Here is a 7,361-nt window from a genome sequence, read left to right on the forward strand (position 1 = left end):
GTTCAAATCATTGAAAGTTAGAGAGTCCGTCCTCTTGTACTAAAGTCTGCACTGTGCCATTTGAATTTAATTCCGATGCAATTTCTTTGTTTCATCGTCAATTAGAAGGTCCAAGGGATACAGTTAACCTGAAGTGAAGCATCGGAATCTTAAACTGGAGTTACAGGAGAGGTTCAAATCATAGAAAGTTAGAGTATCAGTCCTCTTGTTCTTAAGTCGGCATTGTGCCTTTTGAATTTAATTCCGATGCAATTTCTGTGGTTCATCGTCAATAAGAAGGTCCAAGGGATACTGTAAACCTGAAGTGAAGCATCGGAATCTAAAACTAGACTTACAGGAGAGGTTCAAATCATAGAAAGTTAGAGTGTCAGTCCTCTTGTACTTATGTCGGCATTGTGCCTTTTGTATTAAATTCGGATGCAATTACTGTGTTTCATCGTCAATAAGAAGGTCCAAGGGATACAGTAAACCTGAAGTGAAGCATCGGAATCTAAAACTAGACTTACAGCAGAGGTTCAAATCATAGAAAGTTAGAGTGTCAGTCCTCTTGTACTTAAGTCGGCATTGTGCCATTTGTATTAAATTCGGATGCAATTTCTTTGTTTCATCGTCAATAAGAAGATCCAAGGGATACAGTACACCAGAAGTGAAGCATCGGAATCTAATACTGGACTCACAGGAGAGGTTCAAATCATAGAAAGTTAGAGTGTCAGTCCTCTTGTACTTAAGTCGTCATTGTGCCTTTTGAATTTAATGCCGATGCAATTTCTGTGATTAATCGTCAAAAAGAAGGTCCAAGGGATACAGTAACCCTGAAGTGAGGCATCAGAATCTAAAACTGGACTTACAGGAGAGGTTCAATTCATAGACAGTTAGAGTGTCAGTCCTCTTGTACTTACGACGGCATTGTGCCTTTTGTATTAAATTCGGATGCAATATCTGTATTTCATCGTCAATAAGAACGTCCAAGGGATACAGTTAACCTGAAGTGAAGCATCGGAATCTTAAACTGGAGTTACAGGAGAGGTTCAAATCATAGAAAGTTAGAGTATCAGTCCTCTTGTTCTTAAGTCGGCATTGTGCCTTTTGAATTTAATTCCGATGCAATTTCTGTGGTTCATTGTCAATATAAACGTCCATGGTATGCAGTAAACCTGAGGTATAGTATCGGAAACTAAAACTGAACTCACAGGAGAGGTTCAAATCAACGAAAGTTAGATTGTCCGCCCTCTTGTACTTAAGTCGGCATTGTGCCTTTTGAATTTAATTCCGATGCAATTCCTGTGCTTCACCGGCAATAAGATGGTCCATGGTATACAGTAGACCTGAAGTGTAGCATCGGCATCTAAAACTGGACTCACAGGAGAGGTTCAAATCATTGAAAGTGAGAATGTCAGTCCTCTTGAACTTAAGTCGTCATTGGGCCTTTTGTGTTAAATTCGGATGCAATTTCTGTGTTTCATCGTCAGTAAAAAGGTCCAAGGGGTACAGTAGACCTGAAGTGAAGCATCGGAATCTGAAACTGGACTCACAGGGGAGGTTCAAATCATGGAAAGTTAGAGAGTCAGTCCTCTTGTACTTATGTCGGCATTGTGCCTTTTGAATTTAATTTGGATGCAATTTCTTGTTTTCATCGTCAATAAGAAGGTCCAATGTATACAGGAAACCTGAAGTGAAGCATCGGAATCTAAAGCTGGACTCACAGGAGAGGTTCAAATCATAGAAAGTGAGAGTGTCAGTCCTCTTTTCCATAAGTCGGCATTGTGCCTTTTGTATTAAATTCGGATGCAATTTCTGTACTTCATCGTCAATAAGAAGGTCCAAGGGATACAGTAGACCTGAAGTGAAGAATCGGAATCTAAAACTGGACTCATAGGAGAGGTTCAAATCATAGAAAGTGAGAGTGTCAGTCCTCTTGTACTTAAGTCGGCATTGTGCCTTTTGTATTAAATTCGGTTACAATTTCTGTGTTTCATCGTCAATAAGAAGGTCCAAGGGATACAGTAAACCTGAAGTGAAGCATCGGAATCTAAACCTGGACTCACAGGAGAGGTTCAAATCATAGAGAGTGAGAGTGTCAGTCCTCTTGTACTTAAGTCAGCATTGTGCCTTTTGTATTAAATTCGGATGCAATTTCTGTGTTTCATCGTCAATAAGATGCTCCAAGGTATACAGTAAACCTGAAGTGAAGCATCGTAATTTAAAACTGGACTCACAGGAGAGGATCAAATCATAGAAAGTGAGAGTGTCTATCCTTTCGTACTTGAGTCGGCATTATGCCTTTTGTATTAAATTCGGATGCGATTTCTGTGTTTCATCGTCAATAAGAGGGTCCATGGGTTACAGTAAACCTGAAGTGAAGCATCGGAAACTAAAACTGGACTCACAGAGGAGGTTCAAATCATAGAGAAATTGAGTGTCAGTCCTCTTGTACTTAAGTCGGCATTGTGCCTTTTGAATTTAATTCCGATGCAATTTCTGAGCTTAATCGTCAAAAAGAAGGTCCAACGGATACAGTAAACCTGAAGTGAATAATCGGAAACTAAAACTGGAGTCACAGGAGAGGTTCAAATCATAGAAGGTGAGATTGTCAGTCCTCTTGTACTTAAGTCGGCATTATGAATATTTGTATTACATTCGGATGCAATTTCTGTGGTTCATCGTCAATAAGAAGGTGCAAGTGATACAGTAGACCTGAAGTGAGGCATCGGAATCTAAAACTTGTCTCACAGGAGTTGTTCAAACCATAGAAATTGAGAGTGTCAGTCCTCTTGTGCTTAAGTCAGCATTGTGCCTTTTTATTAAACTCGGATGCAATTTCTGTGTCTCATCGTCAATAAGAACGTCCAAGGTATACACGAAACCTGAAGTCAAGCATCGGAGTCAAAAACCCTACTCACAGGAGAGGTTCAAATCATAGAAAGTGAGAGTGTCAGTCCTCTTGTACTTAGGTCGGCCTTGTGCCTTTTGTATTAAATTCGGATGCAATTTCTGTGGTTAATCGGCAATAAGTAAGTCCAAGGGATACAGTAAACCTGAAGTGAATCATCGGGATCTAAAACTGGACTCACAGGAGAGGTTCAAATAATAGAAAGTGAGAGTGTCAGTCCTCTTGTACTTAAGTTAGCATTGTGCCTTTTGTATTAAACGCGGATGCAATTTCTGTGTTTCATCGTCAATAAGAACGTCCAAGGTATACACAAAACCTGAAGTCAAGCAACGGAATCTAAAACTGCACTCACAGGAGAGGTTCAAATCATAGAAAGTGAGAGTGTCAGTCCTCTTGTACTTAAGTCGGCCTTGTGCCTTTTGTATTTAATTCGGATGCAATTTCTGTGTTTCATCAACAATAAGATAGTCCAAGGGATACAGTAAGCCTGAAGTGAATCATCGGAATCTAATACTGGACTGACAGGAGAGGTTCAAATCAAAGAAAGTGAGAGTGTCAGTCATCTTTTCCTGAAGTCGGCATTGTGCCCTTTGTATTAAATTCGGATGCAATTTCTATGTTTCATCGTCAATAAGAAGGTCTAAGGTATACAGGAAACCTGAAGTGAATCATCGGAATCTAAAACTGGACTCACAGGAGAGGTTCAAATCATAGAAAGTGTGAGTGTCAGTCCTCTTGTACTTAAGTCGGCATTGTGCCTTTTGTAATAAATTCGTATACAATTTCTGTGTTTCATCGTCAATAAGAAGGTCCAAGGTATACAGTAAACCTGACGTGAAGCATCGGAATCTAAAACTGGACTCACTGGAGAGGTTCAAATCATAGAAAGAGAGAGTGTCAGTCCTCTTGTACTTAAGTCGCCATTGTGCCATTTGTATTAAATTCGGATGAAATTACTGTGTTTCATTGACAATAAGAAGGTCCAAGGTATACAGTAAACCTGAAGTGAATCATCGGAATCTAAAACTGGACTCATAGGAGACGTTCAAATCATAGAAAGTTAGAGTGTCAGTCCTCTTGTACTTATGTCGGCATTGTGCGTTTTGAATTTAATTCCGATGCAATTTCTGTGATTCATCGTCAATAAGAACGTCCAAGGTATACACGAAACCTGAAGTCAAGCATCGGAATCTGAAACTGGACTCACAGGAGGTGTTCAAATCATAGAAAGTGAGAGTGTCAGGCCTGTTGTACTTAAGTTGGCTTCGTGCCTTGTGTATTAAATTCGGATGCAATTTCTGTGTTTCATCGTCAATAGGAACGTCCAAGGTGTACACTAAACCTGAAGTCAAGCATCGATATCTAAAACTGGACTCACAGGAGAGGATCTAATCATAGAAAAATAGAGTGTCAGTCCTCTTGTACTTCAGTCGGCATTGTGCCTTTTGAATTTAATTCCGATGCAATTTCTGAGCTTAATCGTCAAAAAGAAGGTCCAACGGATACAGTAAACCTGAAGTGAAAAATCGGAAACTAAAACTGGACTCACAGGAGAGGTTCAAATCATAGAAAGTGAGATTGTCAGTCCTCTTGCACTTAAGTCGACATTATGCCTTTTGTATTACATTCGGATGCAATTTCTGTGTTTCATCGTCAATAAGAAGGTGCAAGTGATACAGTAGACCTGAAGTGAAGCATCGGAATCTAAAACTTGACTCACAGGAGTTGTTCAAACCATAGAAATTGAGAGTGTCAGTCCTCTTGTACTTAAGTCAGCATTGTGCCTTTTTATTAAACTCGGATGCAATTTCTGTGTCTCATCGTCAATAAGAACGTCCAAGGTATACACGAAACCTGAAGTCAAGCATCCGAGACTGAAACTGGACTCACAGGAGAGGTTCAAATCATAGAAACTGAGAGTGTCAGTCCTCTTGTACTTAAGTCGGCCTTGTGCCTTTTGTATTAAATTCGGATGCAATTTCTGTGTTTCATCGACAATAAGAAAGTCCAAGGGATACAGTAAACCTGAAGTGAATCATCGGGATCTAAAACTGGACTCACAGGAGAGGTTCAAATCATAGAAAGTGAGAGTGTCAGTCCTCTTGTACTTAAGTCAGCATTGTGCCTTTTGTATTAAACTCGGATGCAATTTCTGTGTTTCATCGACAATAAGAAAGTCCAACGGATACAGTAAACCTGAAGTGAATCATCGGAATCTAAAACTGGACTCACAGAAAAGGTTCAAATCATAGACAGTTAGAGAGTCAATCCTCTTGTACTTATGTCGGCATTGTGCCTTTTGAATTTAATTCGGATACAATTTCTCTGTTTCATCGTCAATAAGAAGGTGCAAGCTATACAGGAAACCTGACGTGAAGCATTGGAATCTAAAACTGGACTCACAGGAGAGGTTCAAATCATAGAAAGTGAGAGTGTCAGTCGTCTTGTACTTAAGTCGGCGTTGTGCCTTTTGTATTAAATTCGGATGCAATTTCTGTGTTTTTCCTTCGTCAATAAGAAGGTACAAAGTATACACGAAACGTGAAGTCAAGCATCGAAAACTAAAACTGGACTCACAGTAGGGGTTCAAATCATTGAAAGTGAGAGTGTCAGTCCTCTTGTACTTAAGTCGGCCTTGTGCCTTTTGTATTAAATTCGGATGCAATTTCTGTGTTTCATCAAGAATAAGATAGTCCAAGGGATACAGTAAACCTGAAGTGAATCATCGGAATCTAATACTGGACTCAGAGGAGAGGTTCAAATTAAAGAAAGTGAGAGTGTCAGTCCTCTTTTCCTTAAGTCGGCATTGTGCCTTTTGTATTAAATTCGGATGCAATTTCTATGTTTCATCGTCAATAAGAAGGTCCAAGGTATACAGGAAACCTGAAGTGAATCATCGGAATCTAAAACTGGACTCACAGGAGAGGTTCAAATCATAGAAAGAGAGAGTGTCAGTCCTCTTGTAGTTAAGTCGGCATTGTGCCATTTGTATTAAATTCGGATGCAATTTCTGTGTTTCATTGACAAAAAGAAGGTCCAAGGTATACGGGAAACCTGAAGTGAAGCATCGGAATTAAAACTGGACTCACTGGAGAAGTTCAAATCATAGAAAAGTAGAGTGTCAGTCCTCTTGTTCTTAAGTCGGCATTGTGCATTTGTATTAAATTCGGATGCAATTTCTGTGTTTCATCGTCAATACGAAGGTCCAAGGTATACAGTAAACGTGAAGTGAAGCATCGTAATCTAAAACTGGACTCACAGGGGAGGTTCAATTCTTAGAAAGTGAGAGTGTCAGTCCTCTTGTACTTAAGTCGCATTGTGAATTTTGTATTAAATTCGGATACAATTTCTGTGTTTCATTGTCAATAAGAAGGTCCAAGGGATACAGTAAACCTGAAGTGAAGCATCGGAATCTAAAACTGGACTCACAGGAGAGGTTCAAATCATAGAAAGTGAGAGTGTCAGTCCTGTTGTACTTAAGTCGGCATTATGCCTTTTGTATTAAATTCGGATGCAATTTCTGTGATTCATCGACATTAAGATGGTCAAAGGTATACAGTAAACCTGAAGTGAAGCATCGCAATCTAAAACTGGACTCACAGGGGAGTTTCAATTCGCAGAAAGTGAAAGTGTCAGTCCTCTTGTTATTAAGTCGCATTGTGCTTTTAGTATTAAATTCGGATGCAATTGCTGTGTTTCATCGTCAATAAGAAGGTCCATGGTATACAGGAAACCAGAAGTGAAGCATCGGAATCTAAAACTGGGCTCACAGGAGAGGTTCAAATCATAGAAAATGAGAGTGTCCATCCTCTCGTACTTAAGTCGGCATTATGCCTTTTGTATTAAATTCGGATGCGATTTCTGTGTTTCATCGTCAATTAGAGGGTCCAAGGGATACAGTAAACCTGAAGTGAAGCATCGGAATCTAAAACTGGACTCACAGGAGACGTTCAAATCATAGAAAGGTAGAGTGTCAGTCCTCTTGTACTTAAGTCGGCATTGTGCCTTTTGAATTTAATTCCGATGCAATTTCTGTGATTCATCGTCAATAAGAACGTCCAAGGTATACACGAAAAATGAAGTCAAGCATCGGAATCTGAAACTGGACTCACAGGAGGTGTTCAAATCATAGAAAGTGAGAGTGTCAGTCCTGTTGTACTTAAGTTGGCATTGTGCCTTGTGTATTAAATTCGGATGCAATTTCTGTGTTTCATCGTCAATAGGAACGTCCAAGGTGTACACGAAACCTGAAGTCAAGCATCGGAATCTAAAACTGGACTCACAGGAGAGGATCAAATCATAGAAAAATAGAGTGTCACTCCTCTTGTACTTCAGTCGGCATTGTGCATTTTGAATTTAATTCCGATGCAATTTCGGAGCTTAATCGGCAAAAAGAACGTCCAACGGATACAGTAAACCTGAAGTGAAAAATCGGAAACTAAAACTGGACTCACAGGAGAGGTTCAAATCA

The sequence above is a fragment of the Schistocerca americana genome, unplaced genomic scaffold, assembly GCF_021461395.2.
Source record: "Schistocerca americana isolate TAMUIC-IGC-003095 unplaced genomic scaffold, iqSchAmer2.1 HiC_scaffold_29, whole genome shotgun sequence".
Classification (NCBI taxonomy): domain Eukaryota; kingdom Metazoa; phylum Arthropoda; class Insecta; order Orthoptera; family Acrididae; genus Schistocerca; species Schistocerca americana.